This window comes from Phyllostomus hastatus, unplaced genomic scaffold (genome assembly GCF_019186645.2).
Source record: "Phyllostomus hastatus isolate PE091 unplaced genomic scaffold, TTU_PhHast_1.1 phas_contig_432, whole genome shotgun sequence".
Lineage (NCBI taxonomy): Eukaryota > Metazoa > Chordata > Mammalia > Chiroptera > Phyllostomidae > Phyllostomus > Phyllostomus hastatus.
In genome coordinates this window covers 2,986,874-3,006,382 of record NW_025333880.1, presented here as the reverse complement: position 1 = coordinate 3,006,382, position 19,509 = coordinate 2,986,874, and the positions used below count along the sequence as shown (strand labels likewise).

At 38.4% G+C, this 19,509-nt stretch overlaps 1 pseudogene; it reads left to right on the top strand.

The window, feature by feature from the left end:
* The first annotated feature begins 7,173 nt into the window (after nt 1-7,173).
* LOC123822831 lies at nt 7,174-9,538 on the top strand (annotated as a pseudogene).
* Nucleotides 9,539-19,509: the final 9,971 nt, after the last annotated feature.

The window sequence follows — 19,509 nt, the reverse complement described above, 5'->3', positions numbered from 1 at the left end:
AGATGATTTCAGAGAGCACTATGGAGCTGGACTGTAGTATGACAGTGTCTCCTCTCGTAGCCAGAGGATTAGGAGGTGTGGGGCTGGCTCTAGGGCTTTCTGGCATACCCTGTTGTTGATGAGAAAAGCAGGACCCCAGGGCCTACTGAGACCAACACAGAATCCCCAGATACCCAGAACTGCAAGAAGGGCCTGGGCCCCTGCCCTGGAGGGGTAAGCCCTCCTGAGCAGCAGGAGAAGAAGACTGTCAGGGCTCAGAAGAACCTGGAGCAGCATTGTGCCTGAAGCTCGGTATGAAGTCTGAAATATACCACAGAAGAAAGATATCTGTCTCTTTTTTTAAAAGAAGGAGAAAAAGAAAAATTATCAGGCCCCTCTCCCATTGCTTCACATTCCCCACCCCCATCACCACAAAGCTAGATCCTGAACCTTCACTTGAGGACCCCTTAAGAAACTGACCTTTGCTAGATGTGGCTAGTCAATAGCCACATCTGTGGTGCCGTGGTCACTACTGAGGTTTTATTCTTCAGGCTCTGACATGAGGGAACTTGAACACTAACCCTACCTCCCATTCCACACTCATTAGGAAAAGCTCTCAAAGTTCTACCTCCCTTAGTCTGCATCTAGGCAACATATTAAATCTCATTTTATTTATTTTATTTGTGCTTAATCATCTGCAATCTCTTTTTTCCACACCAATCCTGGTATACTAGTTGGCTTGAGGTACACACACACACACACACACACACACACACACACACACACACACACATCATTCCTTAGGCTACCCAAAGGGCTGTTAAGCTCCAGCAGACTTATTCCTATGCACCTGCCCCAGCTTCATTTTCAGGGAGGCATTGTCAAAACCAAAGAAGAGTTCCGTGCCGATATAACACACCTTCACTTTCATTTTGTAACCAGAAATAGTACCAGACACCTGTGATTTTTAAATTTATTTATTTATTCTTTATTATATTTTTCCATTACCAATTACTCCCCTTATACCATCCTCCCCACCCCCAGAAATCACCACACTGTTGTACACGTCCATGAGTCTTTTTTCCTTTTTGCTCAATCCCTCCATTACTCAACCTCCCCCCACCACTAGCTGTCATCTGCTCCATCTATGAGACTGACTCTGTTTTGCTTGTTAGTTCAGTTTGTTCACTAGATTCACATATGAGTGAAATCATGTGGCATTTGTCTTTCTCTAACTGGCTTATTTCACTTAGCATAATGTTCTCCAGGTCCATCCATACTGTCACAAATGGTAAAATTTTCTTCTTTTTTATAGCCAGATAGTATTCCATTCTGTAAATGTTCCATATTTGTTTTATGACTCATCTACTGATGGACACTTGGGCTGCTTCCTTATCTTGGTGATTTTAAATAACACTGCAATGAACATGGGGTGCTTATGTTCTTTCGAATTACTGTTTCTAAAACTCATTCAAACATACCTTAGAGATTTAACACTTGCTTCCCTTCCCTGCCCCAAGCTCCCATTGAGTCTAGAAAGAGTTTACATCTTAGGCTTACATCTTGCATACCCACACTTGGAAAGTGTATCTTTTGCTTAGCACATAGTGTAGGCCACCAATGAAAGGATGTTGACCATTAAAGTCTCTTATTCTTGCTATTTGTATTATCTTCAAAGGAAATTTCTAAAGGAGCATATTTGCTTTTTAAATGAATAAAAATGATATTTTAATCTACTTTTTCTAATAGTTTTGGGGGGAAGAGGTTTCCTAACCTCATAGTTAGCACCAGCTAATATAAATAATTTCTCATGTACACCAATAGTTGGAGAACAATACACTCAAATCCCCTTTCTTCACCACCAGGAAATCTTGTTTGGACATTTGGACAAGTTAGTTGAGCTTCCATTTATATATCTGCAAAATAGCAATCGTAATTCTTACCTCACATGGTATTGTAAAGATTATAAAGTGAATGTGCAACCATTCATAACACATCATATACATTCAGGCAATGACATTTTAATTGGACTGGTAACTCAAAGTCTCCCAGTCGGATGTCCTGGTTTTCTTAATTAGGTCTTATTGATTACAAGTAATCCAAACCATATAAAACTAGCTTTTAAAAAATAGAGAATGCCATGGTGCATACAGATGTAAAGTACATCTGTATAGTAATATAGTAAATAGTATAGGAATATAGGAATATAGTAAATAATATTGTAATAACTATGCATGGTGTCAGGCAGGTACTAGACTTACCTGTGTGATGACTTCATTATGTAGATAAATGTCTAATTGCTATGTTGTGCACTTAAAACTAATATAATGTGGTATGTCAACTATAATTTAAAAATAAATAGTAAAAAAAGAGAACACCATATCTTTTTTCTCTTTATTTTATTTTTTCCATCACCATGATATCCTGTCCCCCCACTCCAAACAAACAAACAAACAAACAAACAAACAAACAAAAACTAGAGCAGGAAAATGGCCAAGACTTACAATGGACTAAAATCAGAAATTGGAAGATCCCTGGGATTCTTTCTATCTTGTCTCTTGTTTTATTAGTTCTATCTTACTCTTCTCCCTTAGAGCCAGGCTCAAAACTCTAGAGGGCTCTACTCTTGCCCTTCCCTTACTGTGCCCATCCCCATGAGGCAAGGAGTTAATGGGGCTAAGAAGATGTGGCCCAAGTATGTGTGCATAGCCTCCCCCATGTATGTGTGGGGTCAGGGAGTACCTAGGAACTCTCTGTACCTTCTGCTCGATATTGCTGTGAACAAAAAAAACGCTCTAAAAATAACATCTATTAAAAGAAAAAAAAAGCTGTGCTTTTCCAGAGCCCACATAGTCCCTTCTGAAACATGGTCTGGGTGCTTGAGTTCCCAGAATTCCCTGTCTCCAGTGGGTCTGAGTTTATTCCTAGGACCTGTACCAGCTTCTTTTCTGAGTCTGTCTGCCCAAGGACAGTGTGTTCTGTAGGTGAGGCTCTCTAGTCCCAAAATATACTCAAGATGGACCGTGCTTGAATGAGCTCCTGGAATGTCTATGTACATGTAATGTATGGCTCTTTGTGATACTGATAAAAAGAGGAGAGTCTACAGACCATCTCCTTCCATCTCTCAATGGAAAGTCACTTTCCATTGTAGAATTCTGAAGTCTCAGAGTTTTATTTTATTTTATTTTAGACTTTATTCATTTATTTTTACAGAGGGGAAAAGAGAGAGACAGAGAGGGAAAAAAACATCAGTGTGTGGTTGCCTCTTGCACGCCCCCTACTGGGGATCTGGCCTACAACCCAGGCATGTGCCCTGACAGGGAATCAAACCAGCAAGCATTTGATTCACAGGCCAGCACTCAATACACTGAGCCACACCAGCCAGGGTGATTCTCAGAATTTTAATAGTTCAAGCCTCACTTCCCAAGTTGTTATGAATTAATTGTATTTGTCAAGATAGAAAGATAGAAAATATATTATTTAATAGTTTGTTTTCTTAATTTATGCCTTTCCAATGTTTAAACACATGATATGGGGGCCACCATCTGTACTCTTGCTCCTGGTCCCATTAATGTTGAGGATAATTCCATTTTATTTTCCTAAGACGACAAGCAATAGGCTCAGTCAGCAGTGGAGAACAAACTCCAGTCTCTCAGCTCTGACTGTAAAGGAGTCTGGGAGAGTCTGATTGGCTCAGCTCAGGTTGCAAAGGGAAGGAGGGCTGCAACCCCTGGTCTAATCAGTTGAGTACTTTAGAAGTGGGCCTTTTCATAGAAATAAGACTGTTTGGGAAGGGAGCCATCCTTGTGATAGAATAGGAGGTTCCCAGAGACATTTGGCTAGATAGATTCCCCACTGAGTATCCAACTTCACAGCTAAAATAAATGCAAATTTTATTTATCTTATTTCAATAGGACAAATTGGTGAAAAATCAATATATTCTAATTAGAAGACAAATTATACCATTTTTTTAGTCTTTTTCATGGTTGGCTTTAATAGGAACACTATGATGGAGAGTACATTTCTGTTAAAGAGAAATTAAAGTTTTATTAAAATGATATTCAATCTCCATTCTCGTGTAGTTTTAAAATGTTATAAGTCTGTTAATACAAATCTAATACCTTTTTCCTTATTAGAAAATCAAGCTAAATTGTTTTTAAAGCATTCCATTGACTTATTCTTCCCTATCTCCTTTGTTAAAAAAAAAAGTAACAAGCCTAATAAGGTGTACAATGTTTCATTTAAAAAACACTTGCCAAGCCTTCTAGCTATAACAGAATGAATACAGTTCATAACTGGGATCACTAACAGTCCTATTTGAAAAAATACAAAGAACTGGAAACTAGTATTTGCTTTGGATACTAGAAAAGCACGTAGAAGAACATTGTTTCAGCAAGATTATCTTCATGTGGCAGTATGAAATATGGGAGAAATGAGAAAGTATACTTTCAACCTTTTCTGAAAGGAAAGCAAAGCCTCATTAAAAAAGAGAAAACACAGCCACACATTGTTATTGTTTCCATATTACTTCACCTCAAATAACCTAATGTTACTGTTTACTCTTAAACTGAGAGGTTCATCCATTCTACCCAAGTCTGAAGCTTAACCTCCTCTACACCTTATGCAGACAAAACTGCTGTTTCAGATTTCATTCGGCTCCCATAGACAATACACAACCACCCAGAAGTCATCAGCAATTCTAAACAAGGGCATTATTTGCTCTGGAGCAACAGAGTGCCCCTAATTCTATATTGGAAGGGCTTATGGGCAGTAATCCTATTACAGTGGGGAATAGAAGGGAGTCTTCAAACATTTTTGTTTGAGAATACATTTAAAGAACATTTAAATACTATGAAGCCCCATGACATATTTAGATCTAAATACATAATTTTCCCCATATAAATTTACACAATAACAAAAGATGCAAATCCAATATATTGTATATTTTGATATTTTAAAAATGAAATGGTTATAACACTCTTTTAAATGTATCAAAAAGAATGTAAATTATGTAGTGGTTTGACACCATCGTTCATTTTTAAAACATGTGAACAAGTTCTTCTTTAACAGTTCCTTTTGCTCCTCTGATTCTTACTTCTTTTTCATATCCCTCACAGAATCGTATGATGTAATACATTCGGTGAGTTCTACCTCATATAATCACCTCTGTCATGTTTCTTTGCAATAAACCTGTGTATGTAAATTACAATTAAGTGAGGTTCTTTTCCTGCAACTACAATGATCTAAGTGTTTCATTAAAAGTCTTCTCATTATCATTAGTATTAATTATCAATAACTGAAACCATCATAAAATATTGTACATTTGCAGTAAGCTAAGACTGGAGATGGAAGATAGGTAGTAGGCCTTTTTTAATCAAGTAGGAGAAGGACAATTGTGACAGAAAAGACCCCAAAGAAGTACAATGACTCTTGACCATGAGGAAATTCTCAGGTAGATCAATTTTTAGAAAGATGAACATGAAAGTTGAAAGTTTAATTTTCATAAATTCACTCTTAAATTCATTTGTGTCCAAAAACACACAGGAAAATCTTGTATGCCAGGCATCGCAGACTGTGGCTTGAAGATCTTTAAGCTAGATGAATTTACCTAAATCTACATTTAAATAGTAAGCTCATTATTTTACATAGATTGTTTGTGCCAATCAATAAACCATCAAAGACTTGTAATGCTCTTTTTATTGAACATTAAAGAAAATCAACTTGGACATGTACTATTATTGTTACTTGGATTCGCTTGAGAGGCATTGGGTAGAGATTATTGAGGAACTACAATAAAACCAGCTCCTTATTACTCCTGTTCATAGCCACACTTTATCATTCATGCTGTTCAGTCTGCAAAAGCATGTGTTTCTTTCAGTCCTTTCTAATTTACACAATGCCTAGTCAACTTAAGGCTGCTGGCCTAGGTGGACAGGTCTTCTCTTAGGAAAGTTGTATTCCCTTCCATCTGTGCTTGCAATTGATTCAATCCAGTCTAATCTGTATCTTGTTGTGAAACATTTTCTGAAAGAAGTAAAGAGGCAGACAATACATTCCAACATCCTGAATTGTTTTATACCTTCTCTCTTAGAGCTATGGTCTTCGGGAGCATTTGGTCAAAGTTATTACAGATGACAGCTCCAGATATTTTTGCTTTGTATAATAAAGGTATCCATCATTTCAGTCAGCAGTATCTCTGCTCTTGTACTTACTACGTGACCACTCAGCCAATGCCCACTTTTAGGTACCAAATTCTGTTTTGTTTTGTTTTGTTTTCCAGATAAAGGTTCAGTTGCTAGAGTAAAACCCAGAATAATAGTGTTTTAAACAAAATAGTTTATTTTCATGTGAGAATCCAAGTTTAAACAGAACTGGGCTGATAGGGTAGCTTCATGGTACTAGAAACCCAGGGCTCATGTTACCTTGTTGCTTCGTTGTCCTACATAGTTGCCCTCATCAGAGAAGTCTCGGCATCACATCCACATCTCAGGGAGCAGGAGGAAGAATGAGAAGCAGGGAAAGGCATGGCGCTTCCCCTTCAGGGCATGACCCAGAAGCAGAACATGTTACTTATGCCCACATCCATTGACTTCATCATATAACTACATCTACTGGCAAGGGAGGCTGAGAAATATCAGCTGGTGGGTGGCCACATGTTCCAGCTAAAACTTTAACCACATAGAAAAAAAGGGGACTGGATATTAGGGGGAAACTAGCAGACACCGGTACAATGTCTACAGGAAAAAATGAATACATTGCCTATTCAATGTCAAAGGAATCGTTTGGACTACTGAGTTACTTACAATAACAATAATTGACATTTGATCAGATCATGTGAGATTACCTGTTCAAGGATTGTTTTCTCACTCGACCAGGTGAAAATTGTGCCTTCAATAATAACTCAAATTGTGTTGTATGGCTTTATATCAACATCAAAAGAGCTGCTAAGAGCAAATAGATCAATATTTTATCAAAAGAACCATGACTTACTTAAATGGACTGAAGAAAATACACATTTCCCTCACATAAGCTTTTATTTTCATTAGAATATTATACCCAGAAAGCAATTTTTTCTTTCCCTTCCTCATTCCCTCCATCTTCTCCATCCTGGATTAATTCTTAACATGCAGGTATATTTATGTCAGGAATTTTTTTCACATGTATACTATCGTACTTAAGCCATACCACAACAATATGAGGTATGTACCATCCTCAATTTATAAATGAGAAAATTGAGAATCAGAGAAATTTACTGACTAAAGATAATCAAACTATGATAATGGCTTGCTAGAAACCTCTAGGAAGCCATAGATTTCTGTCCCAGCCAAAAACAGATGATAGGCTCATGTAGCTTTCTGTGAGAGGGCCAAATATTGCAATCCAACGGACCAGAGAAACACAAGTATAACTGATTTAAAGAGCAATTTCAGAGCACACGGCAGAGACTGCTCGCCGCAATCTGATACAGGTTCGTTCCCTTTCCCTTAGTAACAGGACCTCCAATTCAGCTGGGCACAAAGCTCGCCCTTGTTTGCACCCAAGTATGACCAGTGTGAGCAAAATGTTCCTCTACGCCATATAGAAAGTGTCCTTAGAGGAAAGAGGCAAAGCCTCCTTCTCCCCTCATTACTTTTGCAGGATCAAATGTAAAATACAATATTGGAGCCTACTGTGGGTTAAATTGTGCCTCCCTCCAAAAAATAAAATTTGCTAAAGTTCTAACCTTGAAAAGCTGTGAGAGACTATATTTTGACTATTTCTTTTCTGTTTAGGTGTTTAGATACACAAATACCACTGTGTTATAACTGCCTACAATGTTTAGTAACGCGCTGTTCACTCTGTGAGGTTTGAACAACAAAATCGCCTAATGACACATTTATGAGAACATATCTCCATTGTTATGGCATACATAACTGTATTAAATACTTGCACTCACATTAAGTATCTAAAATAATCAAATTCATAGAATCAAAGTCTCCAATGGTGGTTGCCAGGAGCTGAGGAGAGAAAGAAATGGGGCATCACTAAATGGATAAAGTTTCAGACAAGCAAGATGAATAATTTCTAGAGATCTGTTGTACAACACTGTACCTCTAGTCAATGATAATATAGTTTATACTGAAAGTTGGTTAAAAGAATAGACCTTATACTAAATGATCATCTCACAATAAAATAAAAAATAAAATAAAACTGATCTTTCGTTATAGATAGTTTAAGAAGCACTTTTCTACACCAGGGATCAGCACACTTTTTCTATAAAAGAAGAAATAGAAAACATATGGGCTTTTCAGGTCATACAGTCTCTGCTGCAAGCACATAACCCTGCTCTTTCGCATGAAAGCACCCATAGATGATCTAAATGAATGAACGTGGCTGTGTTTCAATCAAGGTTCATAGTCAAAAATAGATGGTGGGCCAGATTTGATCCACAGGCTATAGTTTGTCAAACACTATTATAGGCCATAAACTTCCAGGGAGTGGATGTATCATTTGTTTTATTCTTCATTGTCTCCCCAGTGCCTAAATAATCTCTCACATAATAGGTATTCAATAAAATTGTGTTGAACAGATTAAGTCTACTCTCTGCTACAGGTACAGAATTTGCTTGTGCTGAGGTAGCAGCCCTATGTCTGCTATGTACTGCTATGACTCTGGTGACCCACCAGGGTCACTAGTGCCTTGGATGACCGTAATAAGGTGTTAACTGATCCTGGTAACAAGATAAAATGACAGATGTTCCAAGGATTAAATATAGTCTGGGAAGCTAAGGCATCACCAGTTGCTTTAAAAAAGAAAGGAAGAGGTTATTTGTGTTTGGTAGGATTTTTAAAAATTTTTTTATTTATTTATTTTTAGAGAGAGGGGAAGGGAAGGAGAAAGAGGGGAAGAGAAAGAACAATGCGTGGTTGCCTCTCGTGCACCCCCTACTGGGGGCTTGGCCAGCAACCCAAGCATGTGCCCTGACTGGGAATCAAACCAGCATCCCCTTGGTTCACAGACTGTTGCTCAATCCACTGAGCTACACCAGCCAGGACTGTACTTGGTAGGATTTTAAGGAAGCTGTGAAAGTTTGGGAGGAATGGTGGGGAGTCAAAGAGAGAGAATATGATGAATTTCTTAACTGAGGTTGGAGAGAGGAGTGAGAGGTGGCAGTGACCCAAAGGGTAGCAGTTTCCTCTGACAAGGGAAGTTTTAGTGGCCCAAGGAGATCAGCCTAGAAGGAAGGTTGTTTGAGTTATCCATGGCACCATCCTCTATAAAAACAGTGAAGGTGTAAGGGAATCCATAGTTCCCTTTTCAAGGCAACTCTAAGCCACTGAGTCAATACCACAAGCATAACTCACCCCCCAGAGTTAAAAGAATATAAAGGCAAGAAATCATCATTAAAATTAAACAGTAGCATGCATGTCCAAGGAATATGAAGGGAATTTGATCTCTTTGTGAATCGTGTAATCAATGAATGTGTAGAGATCACAACTAGGGGCCACAGAACAATACTCAAGTAGTGGTAATAAGAGGAAGCAGTAGCATCATGTTTGAAGCCTCAGAAATAGTATAAATAATGCCTATGTCTTGCAGAGAAATCAATTGTTTCAACATATCCTCTCTCCAAATGGCTTGTTTTACTGTGGTGTGAAAATCAGGTCACATACATTTGTCATATTAAATTATTTTATTTTAAAAAAATTAAAAAAAAAAAACAGAACAAAACTCTGATGACTGCTAAGATCAGGTCCAATATCCACTGACTGACATACTAAGTCTTCCATCATTTGTTCTCAAACTACCTTTCTAGTTACTTCATGCCAAAAACTCCCTTCCCAAATGTGTTTTTACAGAGCCACACCAGGCCATTGACCATTTCCCTCAACATGCCTGGCACTCTCACAAGAAGATGCCTTTGCTCTAGATGTTATCTGGCCTACAATGCCTTTCTTTTCCTCTCCATCTAGCAAATTCTTATCCTGCTTTGAAACCTATGCTGTAAAGCTTTCATGGCTCACTTACCCAGATAGTTGGTCTCTCATGCCACTGTTCTGCTATGATATTACACCCCAATTATTTGTTTGCATATCTGTCCTTGTGCTGAGACAGGGAGATTCTTGAAAGCTAGTCTTAATATTCTGGTGCTCAAGAAAAATGAGTAAAAAGTGCAAATAGCTGAAGATGCTGCATTTAAAGCGATGATAGCAATATTTTATCCCACAATCTCTCTTGCTACACTAATACTCCTTTCTATACTTATCCCTTTCCAGATGAATCTTCTATTTTGTTATTCTCACACCCAGACACAGAAGAAAACATCCCTATGCAAGGTCGATAAGCTTCTCAGTAGGAGGGCCAAATAAATGTTTCAATTGTGTTTTTAAATTAATATTTAAACATTTTTAACATTGCATTCTCATTGTCTTCTTCATAAGGGCATGAGGTGGAAAATAAAAGAGAAAAAAGACAGAAAGACAAAGTAGCTGGATCTCACCACTAAAATTCAACATAAAAATCTCAAAATTGAACAGAATTCTTAGAAAATTTCCAAGACCAGTTCTCTAGGAAATTGACACTTACAAATACATTTTAGAGAAATTTTCAATCCCATGTACATTTTCAAGGAACTGTAACTACTATATTTGTATTAGTTAAATTACATTTAACTTATCAGCTTAATGTACTCCATCATTGCACTCCAAATCTAACACATTTTGTTAGGAAGCAAAACAATCTACTTTTCCTCTATTAACATGGTATTGTTTTTCCAACTGAAACTTGGCACATAATAGTATTAATTAAACCAATATTTCAGTTTTTTAAAAATAGTGTTCCCAAATAAACACAATAGAGTTCACAATCTCTGAGTTAGTGTGTACTATCAGGGGACTGCAGTAGAACCTGACCTTCTCTATCTATCTACTTATTTATTTACTTCTCTCTCTCTCTCTCCCTCCCTCTCTCTCTCTCTCTCTCTCTCTCTCTCTCTCTCCCTCTCTCTCTCTTTCCTTCTGTCTCGCTCTCCCCACCCCCCTCTTTCTTTCTTTTCTTTCTTTCTTCCCTTTTACATTGTTGTGTTACGAAACAGTATCTTTTTTAAATTATATTATATTGATTGAGCTACTAAAGTTGTCTCAATTTTTCCCCCTTTGCCCCCCCCTCCACACAGCAATCCCCACACCATTGTTCATGTCCATGGGTCATGTGTATAGTAGGTTCTTTGGCTACTCCATTTCCTACACTGTACTTTACATCCCAATGGCTATTCTGTAACTACCTATCTGTGTTTCTTAATCCTCTCATCTCTTCACCCATTCCCCAACACCACCCTCCCATCTGGCAACCATCATAATGCTCTCCGTATCCATGATTGTATCTTTGCTATTCTTGTTTGCTTAGTTTGTTTTTTAGATCTAATTGCTGATGGATTTGTATTTTTATCATTTTATTGTTCATAGTTTTCATCTTCTTTTCTTAAATAAGTTTTTTTAACATTTCATATAACAATGGTTTGGTGATGATGAACTCACTTAGTTTTTTCTTGTCTTGGAAGCTCTTTATCTGCCCTCTGATTCTAAATGATAGCTTTTCTGGGTAGAGTAATCTTGGCTACAGGGCCCCACTTTTCATGACTTTGAATATATCTTGCCAATTCCTGCTAGCCTGCAAAGTTTCTTTTGAATCAGCTGACAGTCTTATGGGAACTCCCTTGCAGGTACCTCACTGCTTTTCTCTTGCTGCTTTTAAGATTCTCTCTTTATCCTTAACCTTTGGCATTTTAATTATGATGTTTCCTGGAGTGGGCCTCTTTGCATCCATCTTGTTTGGGACTCTCTGTGCTTCCTGGACTTGCATGTCTATTTCCTTCGCCAAATTAGGGAAGTTTTCTTTCATTATTTTTTCAAGTAGATTTCCAATTTCTTGCTCTTTCTCTTCTACTTCTGGCAGCCCTATGAGGCTAATGTTGGACCTTTTGGATTTGTTCTATATGCTGCTTACACCATCCTCATTGTTTTGGATTCTTTTTTCTTCTTGTTCTGATTGGTTGCTTTTTCCTTCCTCGTGTTCTAAATCATTGCTCTGATTCTCAGCTGCATCCACTCTACTCTTATTTCCCTGCAAATTGTTCTTTATTTCAATTAGTGTATCCTTCTTTTCTGACTGGATCTTTTTTATGCTGTTGAGGTTCTCACTAAGTTCCTTGAGCATCCTTATAATCAGTGTTTTGAACTCTGCATCTGATAGATTGCTTATATCCATTCTGTTTAGCACTTTTTCTGGAGTTTTGATCTGTTCTTTCATTTGGGCCATGTTTCTTAGTCTCCTCATCTTGGCAGCTTCCTTGTGTTTGTTTCTATGTAGTTAAGTAGAGCTGCTTTGACTCTAATACGTGGTGTAACGTAGTGTGGCCTAATGTAGTAGGTGTCCTGTAGGGTTTGGTGGCACAGCCTCTCCTATCACCCAAGCTGGGTACTCAAGGTGCAGGCTTCATGTGGGCTGAGTACACCCTCCTCTTGTAGTTGTGCCTTGGTTGCTGTTGGCAGATCAATGGGAGGGATTTACCCAGGCCAGTCAGCTTCAAGGACTGGCTGTGACCACTGACTACCAACCTCTGCCCTCCATGGAGGATCAGCTGTGCCAGGAGAGGGTGGTGGTGCTCCTACATCTTCTGTAGCTGTCCACTGGGTGCATTGGCACTGGGGTTTCCCAAGTGATGCAGGTCAAGGTCAGCCCCTACCTGTGTTTTTCCCAGGGCTACCCTGCCTGAGCTTATATAAAGCAATCTAAGATGGCTGCTACTTGTGCTGGGCTTGGAGATTCCCAAGCAAAGCCAAGCTGTGAATCTAGGCTGGCTGTTGCTAGTGCCAGGACTGGGGCCACGTAGCAAGAGGTGTAGAGGCTGGGGGCTCACTGAGGCCAGCTATTTCTTGTTTGAGAGGATTTAGGAAGTTGTGAAGCATGAGCCATGACTGGCAATTCACCTGGAAAAAACAGCTTGTGTGGGCCTGTAAGTTGAAGGAAGAGTCTCTGGGGATCTCCAAGGTGGGTCAAATAGTTGATAGAGTCTCAGATATGGTACCAGCTTGCCAGCTCTGTGGCTCTGTGGGGGGAATGCTCAGAAAAGGGACAATGGTCTCCATTCACCCTGATGCTGATACTTCATGCCACTGCTGCCCCTCAAGCTGCCATCCTAGTGCTGGAGCTCAGATGGAGTGAGTCTGACTGAGTCTGTGTGTGGGTTCTTTAGGAGGAACTGCTTGCAGCTCTAGCTGTTTCTTCCACCCACTCAATCCCTACTGATTTTTGCAGCCAGAAGTTGTGGGGACTTATTTTCCTTGCACTGGAACCCTGGGCAGGGGGGCCTGGTGTGGGACTGGGACTCCTGGCTCCTGAAATATCCCTCCCAAATTTTTATCCTCCACACATGGGTGTGGGACCAACGTGTTCCACATCAGCACCCCTCCTACCAGTCTAGATGAATGTGGTTTCTTTAATTCCATAGTTGTCAGACTTCCATTTAATTTGATTTCTGATGGTTCTGAGTGATAGTTGTTCTACATTTTAGTTGTAGTTTTGATGTGGTTGTGTAAGGAGGCAAGTCATTTCTTCCTATGCCACTATCTTGACTAGAAGTTTTGAAACAGTTTCATAGCATCATAATAATACAATGTTTTAATTTTATAACAATAAGTATATTTTAAAGCTAAAGTATATTTTACAAGGTACACAAACAGTTTGAATGTTGCAGCTAAATAAACATCGTGCTGAACTTGACCTTTTGATATTATATTTCATAATAAATCTTAAAGAAGTAGACTGATACTTCCCAAATTTTTCTCACTCAAAACAGTAATCAAGGTACCATTTCCTCAAATCTAAAACATTAACAGAATTACAGAAAACAAACAATAAAAAAAGACAGTTTATTTAAAATGATACAAATGACAGGGCTGAATCTACTGTTTCAAAAAAATGTCTTTACAACAAAACCAAAAAAATATTTATTAAAAAGTCTATTGTAATATAAAACAGATAAAATCATGTGTGTTACTCAGAGCCTGTTTTTGCAGCACTTACTTAAGACTTTCCTGCATCTTGTCCCTGACTTCCCCAATTGCCATATTTTTCACTGGAGATCTCAGTACCCTAAGGAACTGTTCTAGGACATTTTGTAAGAAGTCTGATACACTCTGAGACTTTTATGGTGAATTCTAGTGGTGACATTCTGTCTATTTTGTCTTTCTTGGGCTTTTTTCGCCTTTTATTTTCCCTACAATGCTCTTATGAAGTAGACCAATGGGGAATGTAATACATATTAGAAATAGATTTTTAAGAGAGAATAAGGAAAATAATGCGAGATCTTATCTTTTTAATGTAACGACCTATTCTGTACTTATAACAAAGACCGTTGAATGGCAAAGGGAAAAAAAGTAAGCAAGCAACAAATTAATTTACATATGAGCATTTATAAAACCCATGACCTTTTACATATGAGTGTTTATAAAACCCATGAGCAACTCTAGAACCAGAATTTATAGTTCAAAAGCTAAAAATAAGATTATAAACAAAATATTTTTGTTTTTTCTGAAAAAAAGTACAAGTTTTCCTTTTGTGAACCAATCTAAGACCTCCAACAAAACAATTGTGATGAGTGATACTAATATTCACTTGGATGTGCTTATTAAGCCTCAATTTCCTAAGCAAGGTCCTGTGATGGAAATGGGGAAAGATAACAAAACAGTAGTTTCATATATCTTGAGACTCTACCAGATACGGTCCAGTTAACAGCAGGGAAAGAAAGGAGGGGCTCAGCTCCGATAATAGGCTCATCCGTAGAAGTGCAGCCACTCTGCCACCGATGCTGGGGGAAGGCCTGGGGAGAGCACAATACTCAGTGTCTGAAACATTACAACACACAACAGGGGTAGCCTAAGAAAATCATCCTCAGGTGACCTTTACAAGGAAACAGGAACACTCCTAACCAGGAGATGCCTAATGACCTTAGTCTAATCCTCCAAGAGATTTCAGGAAAAAAATAAATAAATAAAAAGAGCCAGTACTAGTGAAGTCAACCAGCTGACGCAGTCATAATCGAAGTCTCTAGGAACACACAAGAGTAAGGTAAAATGTCGGGTTTTCAGGGACAAATTACGTACAGCAAGGCACAAAGTCAGATACCAAGTTAGGAGCAAAAATCATAATGCTGCATCACAGAATTCTTTAAATTATTGTTATCTCTCCTCAATACTGGTCCTGAAGGTTGTTAGGTCAAGGTTGAGAATGTCTAGGGGGTTAAGTACAATTAGTATTGAAGAAGAAAATACTGCAAAATCCAGTCAATGGCTCTGAGAATTGGTCCCTAACCCCATGACTTATACCGTAAGACCTAAGAGGGGAACTAGGGAGATGGCTCCCCAGAAGAACCATAAATTACTATTTTGCCAAAGAAAGAGTTTGTGGATATTGAGTTGGCAAAAGCAAAAGCTGTCTCCTGCTGAGAGTTTCAGCACAGTGCTTGTTGCCTAATGAAAAAAGAGTAGAAAAATAATAGTATGTATTCTGAGAGATTTAAGCTTGAGATTCATCCAAGATCATTAATTGCTGTAAGAATTCATATGATTTTGATGTATTGGATAGGATTAACATCTTCATGGTTTGTTGAAAGTTCTAAGTGAACTTTGGACTGATGATTGAGTTTCATGTGTGAATGCAGTAATAACTTTGCTCTCTTTTAATTTCCCTCTTTCTGGCCATTGAAAGCGATGAGCATATAATATTTACACCCTCCAGGGGTGCCCAACCTTTCAGCGTTTCTGGGCTACACTAGAATACAAAGAATTGTCTTGGGCCACACATTAAATTCACAAACATTAACGAAAACTGATGAGCAAAAAAGAAGGTTTTAAGTAAGTGCACAATTTTGCACTGGGCTGCATTCATAGCCATCCTGGGCCACGTGCGGCCTTCGGGCAGCGAGTTGGATGCCCCTGGCACAGCAAGTGCTTTAAGAACTTGTGACTATTCTTTCTAGTACTGCAGGGTCAGTCCAGCTAATTAATGATACCAAGAATAAAGAGACAAGAAGATAACAAATACTCTTTGAGATCAGTCTCATGGCCATTGCCCCTCTAGTCCAAGAGTGGAGAATGGGTTGATTGTATGATAACAACCACTAAAGCCTAGAAATACAACACCCAAATAATCCCCAGCTTCCTTTTACAGTAATTAGGGCTTTTCATCATTAGCCATTTTTTTCAAAATTATGCGTTCTTCTCTACCTGTGCATTGAGACTTGTAAGTGGGTTACAAAATCATTTTTGTCAGGTTGAGACTGGAGTTTTTAATTAAACAGAAAAAAATAAAATAGAACTAAAGAGTAGAAAAGATAAGCAAAAAGAGAAAAAAACTTTTGTTTTGGTTGTTTGTGTGTGCTGGATTCCAATATAAAATATTTTTTCTATGGATTACAGTTTAAAAAATAGATACACAGATGTAGATATGTATATAAATATAGAGATATAGATATATAAGAGAAATAGTTGGCAAACTCTTCCCAAAATGCTATCACCAGCACATGGGAGGTGCTCTCCACTATATATTTATTGTCATATATTGACCATATATTTGACCATATATTTATGGTCATATACAAAAATACAATCATATAAAAATGACTACCTTAGAGAAGCCCAGGACTGACTAACAGTTAAAACAGAGAGAACAAGTTACTTGAAGTTTGGAAGGCAAACTTTTAAGTTTAACTTTTCCAAACTTAATTTTTTCAAAGAATGTCTAAGCTCTCAAAATACTTGATTCTATTCTATCATTCTGTTGTATTCTATTCTACTCCACTCGACTCTTCTGTTCTGCAAGCCCCAAATCTGGTCATTGTCATTTACCTTCATCCAATTCTAGTGTCAAATGTTTTTCACACAGATTATTTATAGTATCATCATTATTTTAAGTTTTTTTCCACTATGGAATGAATTTTCATTCAACAAGTACAATGTAGAAAAAAGGATCACTCTCAGGCCTAACATTTAAAGCAAATAGTGTAGATTTTTCTAAGCAGTATAATACAGCCAATACTTTCCAAAAAATTTACTTTAAACTTTAACATAAGGATTAAGTTTAAAGATTTCATCATATAGGGTCTTCTTTTTGACTTATTTTATATATTTGAGTTATAAAGAGTTATACATATGTACTTCCTGATCAAATGAAGAGCAAATTAGTATAACATTGCATTGTAAATCCTTGTATTGGCAAAAATGCCCACTGATATTTTGGAGTAGGGGTGAAGGCTGGAATTCATTTTAAACAGAGTATCAGCTGCGTAATTCTCCTTTGATCTCACACCCACTTGTGCTGATCTTACCTTTTCTCTGCCCAGGCAGAGTGGGAAGAAATCAGAACAGAATTCTTACAGGGAGTCAGTTTGACCCTCCACTCCCATTTGCTCAAACTCCAGTTCAAAGATAGAAATGAAATCCAACCAGGGTGTGGTTGGTTACATGGTGCGAGGTGAGTTTGGCCAGAGCATGAGCATTGTTATCTCATCTGTTTTACCTACTCCCTGAGCTCTCAAAGTCCTATCTCTGATTCATTCTTTCTCAACTTTCTGAACCTTGAACAGAAAGAGCTGGCATTTTTAGAACTGGATCAGAGTAATGAATATCATTAAACTCAGAGTCCTTACTATGGTCCATGAGGTGCTTCATTATCAAGCCCTGGCTACCCCTGTGACCTCCTCTCCTGCAACCTTCCTCTTTCTTCCACTGCCCTCCTTGCCGGCCTCAGACACATTTAGCAAGCCCCTGCCACACATGCTGTTCCCTCTGCCTGCAAAGCTTAGGTTTCCGCATGTCCTATTCAAATCCCTGCTGGACCTCTGGAGCTAAAACTTTCCTGGCCCCATGGCCATGTATTTTATATACCTTGCTCTGTTTTTCTTTTCAGCACGTAAGTACTTAGCCTGATTTCTTGTGCTACAAACATGAGCTTTAGAGTCAGATCACCTGGGTTAGAATCCTGTCTCTGTCCTTGCTCTGATCCTGGACAAATTACATACCCATACCTCTTAGTCTCCATTCCCTGATTGGTAAAAACGAATTATCTCATGAAAAACCTCAGAGCCCAATGCCTTGTTACACTAGAATGCAAGTTTCACAGGAACGGGATTTTGTAGGTCTAACTCTGTACTTCAACACTCCAAGAATTGATTTAATAAATGTATTTTTAAGGAAAGAAAGGATGGAGGGAGGGAGGGAGAGAGAAACAATGAGGAAAGGAAAGGAAAAAGGATGATTATATTCTTAGTCAATATTAATTTATGATCCCTGTTATTTACTTTTTCTCACCAAAATTGATCTGAATTGCTTCTATGAAGGAATACATGTATGATAAATGAATATGCACCTAACTTTTCCTAACTCATCACAGTCCTCTCCTTCTTCATTACCATGTGAATCTTTTGTTTTTTAGAGATAGAGAGAAACATGAATTTCTTGTTCCACTTATTTATTGGTTGATTCTTGTATGAGGCAGAACACCCCCCCCCAAAAAAATGGAATTATCTTCTAGAGGGCAGGCCCCTTTTAGTACAGGCTTCCCCCTGCTAGATGAGTTTTAGGAAGCCATGTACCAGCTGGCACTGTTGTGAGAGGCTGAGTTCAGCTTCAGTGAATTTTTTTGAAGACTCTTTCAACATGTTTGCCCATTTCATGATGGATGATTTATGAGTGTACCTCCCCACACTGCACTGAGTGTTCAGCAGTTTCTGAACAAAAAGGCATGACCCCTGTGCCTATCCTCCCTATTCACCCAATCTCTCCCTGAGCAACTTTTTTCATTTCCCCAGACAACAAAAAGTCCTCAAACAGAAACATTTTGCTGATGTGGAAGAAGTGAAGCAAACAACAACAGAAGCACTAAAAGGCATCAAAACTGTTTTGAGCAGTGGAAAAAATGTCTCAGTAGGTGTATTGCATCAGATGGAGAGTACTTTAAGGTGACTGAAGTTTAAACATGTAAGAATAAAGACACAATTTTGTATAAATAAATTCCGGTTTTGGGCGGATCCTCCCTAGTATATGCCCTGACTGGAGATCAAACCTACAACCTTGGCATATTGAGAATACATTCTAATTCACTGAGCTACCAGGCCAGAGCCTTACCATATGGATTTTAAAAATTACTCAATCTTTATTTTTTATAACACCTAAAACCAGCAAATAAAGTGAAACATGATGAGTAATACAGTGAAGCTAGGATAACAATGATGTAGATCAGACAGGCAAAAGTTGAAACCCAGAGTCTAGCAAAATCTGCCAGAGTGAGATGGCCCACACTGCTGATGGCCCACAACTATGAAGCTCTCCAGACAAGAGAATGAATTCTTTGCATGTTCAGTGATAGAGACTCCAGAACACCTGGCAAACAAAGCCCAGAATCAGAGGTCTCTGTCAACAGAAGTCCTGACAGACATCCAGGCAGGCAGAAGGTCAATGTCAGGGAAATCTAACAGCAGTCCTCCAGTGAACT